The following is a 5,000-nucleotide window of genomic DNA, read 5'->3' on the forward strand; positions in this document are numbered from 1 at the left end:
AGCAATCCGCGGCGGGGTCGTGTCCGGTTGCCTTTCCACTCGCCGCGGGGTGGGGCCGTTCCGGTGTGCGGTGGGCCGCACTTCTCCCCTAGTAGGACGTCGCGACCCGCTGGGTGCCGGCCTACGGCCCGGGTGCGCAGCCTGTCCTTCCGCGGGCCTCGGTTCGCGTCTGTTGGGCAGAGCCCCGGTGTCCTGGCTGGCTGCTCGGCGGTATATCTGGAGGAGTCGATTCGCCCCTTTGGGCGCTCGGGCTCCCGGCAAGCGCGCGCGGTTCTTCCCGGATGACGGACCTACCTGGCCCGGCCCCGGACCCACGCCGCTGTTGGCTCGGGATGCTCTCGGGCGGAATAATCGCTCCCGTCAGCGGCGCTTCAGCTTTGGACAATTTCACGACCCGTCTTGAAACACGGACCAAGGAGTCTAACATGTGCGCGAGTCATTGGGCTGTACGAAACCTAAAGGCGTAATGAAAGTGAAGGTCTCGCCTTGCGCGGGCCGAGGGAGGATGGGGCTTCCCCGCCCTTCACGGGGCGGCGGCCTCCGCACTCCCGGGGCGTCTCGTCCTCATTGCGAGGTGAGGCGCACCTAGAGCGTACACGTTGGGACCCGAAAGATGGTGAACTATGCCTGGCCAGGACGAAGTCAGGGGAAACCCTGATGGAGGTCCGTAGCGATTCTGACGTGCAAATCGATCGTCGGAGCTGGGTATAGGGGCGAAAGACTAATCGAACCATCTAGTAGCTGGTTCCCTCCGAAGTTTCCCTCAGGATAGCTGGTGCTCGTACGAGTCTCATCCGGTAAAGCGAATGATTAGAGGCCTTGGGGCCGAAACGACCTCAACCTATTCTCAAACTTTAAATGGGTGAGATCTCCGGCTTGCTTGATATGCTGAAGCCGCGAGCAAACGACTCGGATCGGAGTGCCAAGTGGGCCACTTTTGGTAAGCAGAACTGGCGCTGTGGGATGAACCAAACGCCGAGTTAAGGCGCCCGAATCGACGCTCATGGGAAACCATGAAAGGCGTTGGTTGCTTAAGACAGCAGGACGGTGGCCATGGAAGTCGGAATCCGCTAAGGAGTGTGTAACAACTCACCTGCCGAAGCAACTAGCCCTGAAAATGGATGGCGCTGAAGCGTCGTGCCTATACTCGGCCGTCAGTCTGGCAGTCATGGCCGGTCCTTGCGGCCGGCCGCGAAGCCCTGACGAGTAGGAGGGTCGCGGCGGTGGGCGCAGAAGGGTCTGGGCGTGAGCCTGCCTGGAGCCGCCGTCGGTGCAGATCTTGGTGGTAGTAGCAAATACTCCAGCGAGGCCCTGGAGGGCTGACGCGGAGAAGGGTTTCGTGTGAACAGCCGTTGCACACGAGTCAGTCGATCCTAAGCCCTAGGAGAAATCCGATGTTGATGGGGGCCGTCATAGCATGATGCACTTTGTGCTGGCCCCCGTTGGGCGAAAGGGAATCCGGTTCCTATTCCGGAACCCGGCAGCGGAACCGATACAAGTCGGGCCCCTCTTTTAGAGATGCTCGTCGGGGTAACCCAAAAGGACCCGGAGACGCCGTCGGGAGATCGGGGAAGAGTTTTCTTTTCTGCATGAGCGTTCGAGTTCCCTGGAATCCTCTAGCAGGGAGATAGGGTTTGGAACGCGAAGAGCACCGCAGTTGCGGCGGTGTCCCGATCTTCCCCTCGGACCTTGAAAATCCGGGAGAGGGCCACGTGGAGGTGTCGCGCCGGTTCGTACCCATATCCGCAGCAGGTCTCCAAGGTGAAGAGCCTCTAGTCGATAGAATAATGTAGGTAAGGGAAGTCGGCAAATTGGATCCGTAACTTCGGGATAAGGATTGGCTCTGAGGATCGGGGCGTGTCGGGCTTGGTCGGGAAGTGGGTCAGCGCTAACGTGCCGGGCCTGGGCGAGGTGAGTGCCGTAGGGGTGCCGGTAAGTGCGGGCGTTTAGCGCGGGCGTGGTCTGCTCTCGCCGTTGGTTGGCCTCGTGCTGGCCGGCGGTGCAGGATGCGCGCGCCTGCGCGGCGTTCGTGCCCCGGTGCTTCAACCTGCGCGCAGGATCCGAGCTCGGTCCCGTGCCTTGGCCTCCCACGGATCTTCCTTGCTGCGAGGCCGCGTCCGCCTTAGCGTGCTCCTCCGGGGGCGCGCGGGTGCGCGGATTCTCTTCGGCCGCCATTCAACGATCAACTCAGAACTGGCACGGACTGGGGGAATCCGACTGTCTAATTAAAACAAAGCATTGCGATGGCCCTAGCGGGTGTTGACGCAATGTGATTTCTGCCCAGTGCTCTGAATGTCAACGTGAAGAAATTCAAGCAAGCGCGGGTAAACGGCGGGAGTAACTATGACTCTCTTAAGGCGGCCAAGTGGCGGCGGTGTGGCTGCATCCGGACTTGGCTTTTCGAAGTGCGGTCTTGATGTAGTCGTGCTGCTGCTGCGAGGTGCCTTCCTTGGGTTGTAGTTACAGGGAGAGTGATGCGCAATACATGGGCCTAGCCCTCTTAGCCTCTCCTCTCCTGCGGTCTTCTCCCCTTCTCGTGGGCCCGCTGATTTTCGCAGAGTGGAAGACCGCACCAGGGGCTTGGGGGGGTTACCAGCCCCCCCTCGCATTATCCCTTTTAAGTTGGGGGCAGCAGACAAGTAAATAACAGTGGTGGCCCTTCCGCTGAAGGTGCCACCCCAGCTTCCCCAGCTCCTAGCCGGCCAACCGGCCGTGCCGAAGATCTTGTAACTGTTGCAGCTATCTACGCCTGTAGTGAGTGTCACCGTAGCTTCACCACCAAGACCGGTCTCGGGGTCCATCGCCGCCGCCAACACCTTGCGGCCGCCAACGCAGAGATCGTCACGGAGAGGCATCGCGCGAGGTGGACGGAGGAAGAAGTCCTGTCGCTCGCCAAGGCAGAGGCCGAACTGTTCCTTGAGAGGGACGCCCGGTTCTTCTTTGTAAATCAAGAACTCATCAGGATGTTCCCCGACCGAACGCTCGAAGCAATCAAGTGCCGACGGCGGCAAGCTGCCCACAAGCAGCTTGTCCGCCAATTCATGGAGGCGCTTGAGATCGGTCGGGGGGAAGAGCCGGCGTCCCGCCGGGGAGCAGCGAGCCCGCTGCCCGACGCGGGCGAGACCGCTGCGCCGCCTGTCGACGCAGCCGAGGACTTCGCGGCCGACACCACCGGGCCGCCGCCGGAGGGGCCGACTGACGCCGCCATCTGGGAGCATCTGGCGGGGCTACCTGCTTCCGCCCAGCGTTTCTCTGCCCTGGATCGAGTCATTGGTCTAGGGCGGGGCACGCCGCCCGATGTCATCCTGGGCATGCTCCCGGATGCCCTTGCGTCGGTCGGGTCCAGAGGGGAGAGATCGATCACCAGGACACAGCGGCCGCACCAACCATCTAAGCGGCCGCCTGCAGCGCCGCCGACGCAGAAGCGCAAGCGGCGCCGCTGGGAGTATGCGAGAATGCAGGATGCCTTCCGAAGGTCGCGTGCACGTTGCGTGCGCGGCCTCTTGGATGGCACCCTGCTCCAACCGCCACCTGCCATCCCTGGTCTGCTGGACTTCTGGGCGGACCTCTTCACTAAGAAGCCCATTTCCACCGCGGGCTTCATTCGTGACCGCCTCCTCCCGCACTCGGAACCTGTCGCTCTCGAGTGCCTATGGGGGCCGGTCACACATGAGGAGGTCGCCGCCGCGTTGCCGCCCAGGGGATCAGCGGCCGGGCCGGACGGCCTTACCCCAGCGGAGTTGCGGCGCCTGCCGCACGAAGTCCTGGTGAAAGTGATGAATCTCTTCCTTCTGGCCCGCGCCCTTCCGGAACGCCTGCTTCGCGCGCGGACGTCCCTTCTCCCGAAAACGGCTGCACCAACATCCCCCGCTGACTTTCGCCCCATTACGGTCTGCTCGGTGCTGGCGCGGACCTTTCACAAGGTTCTCGCGTCACGCCTGATGCGCGCTTGTGCTGTGGACGAACGTCAGCGGGCATTCATCCCTCGTGATGGGATGTTGGAAAACACGTTCATCTTGGACACCGCCCTCACCGACGCAGTTCGCTCCTGCCGCTCTGTCTTTGTGGCGTCGATCGACGTATCTAAGGCATTCGATTCGGTAGATCATGCTGCCCTTCGCCCCGTGCTGAAGGCGCATGGCCTGCCGGATTGTTTTGTCGAGTATGTCGAGCGGTGCTACGAGGGCAGCACGACAGTGATAGCGGACGGCGCCGGCGTGGGCGTGTCTGTGCAGCCAGCACGGGGCGTTCGCCAGGGCGATCCCCTCTCCCCCCTCCTGTTCAACTTTGCGGTGGACTACGTTTTAGGCCAACTGCCCTCTCACATCGGAGCTCGGATCCTCGGTCGCAGGGTCAACGCTGCGGCCTTTGCAGATGACGTCTTGCTGTTTGCAGCGACCCCGAGGGGCTTGCAGTCCCTCATCGATGCAGCTACCGCAGCCCTCGCACACCTGGGGCTGCAGATCAACGCCCGGAAGTGTTTCACCCTCGCCTTAGTCGCGTCAGGGCGCGAGAAGAAGGTGAAGGTGGACAGCAATGTCACCTTCACAGCAGGCAATACCACCATGCCTGCCCTGCGTGTGGGTGAAACCTTCCGGTACCTGGGGCTGCAATTTTCCACGGCGGGTCGCTGTGTCTTCAATCCACGTCGCCACCTGGTGGAGCAGCTTGACGTCATCTCCCGAGCTCCGCTGAAGCCGCAACAGCGCCTCCACGCTCTCACCAACGTGCTTCTTCCTGGCCTGTACCATGGGCTGGCCCTCAGCCGCACCCGGGTGGGTGCTCTGAAGTCGGCCGACGTCACCATCCGGGCCGCCGTCAGGAGATGGTTCCGCCTTCCGGCGGACACCCCCCTGGGATACTTCCACGCTCCTGTTGCCCAGGGGGGCCTCGGCATTCCATCCTGCCGTTGGATGGGTCCAACGCTCCGTCGGTCCCGTCTCCTGGCGCTGAAGAAGATAGGGCCAGCCTGCGAAGGTGCAGGCTTGGATGAGGTACAG

The 5,000-nt window shown here is 62.5% G+C and overlaps 1 pseudogene; it reads left to right on the forward strand.

The window, feature by feature from the left end:
* Positions 1-5,000, forward strand: part of LOC126093729 (large subunit ribosomal RNA) — a 7,932-nt pseudogene that overhangs the window by 527 nt on the left and 2,405 nt on the right.

The sequence above is a fragment of the Schistocerca cancellata genome, chromosome 7 (genome assembly GCF_023864275.1).
Source record: "Schistocerca cancellata isolate TAMUIC-IGC-003103 chromosome 7, iqSchCanc2.1, whole genome shotgun sequence".
Lineage (NCBI taxonomy): Eukaryota > Metazoa > Arthropoda > Insecta > Orthoptera > Acrididae > Schistocerca > Schistocerca cancellata.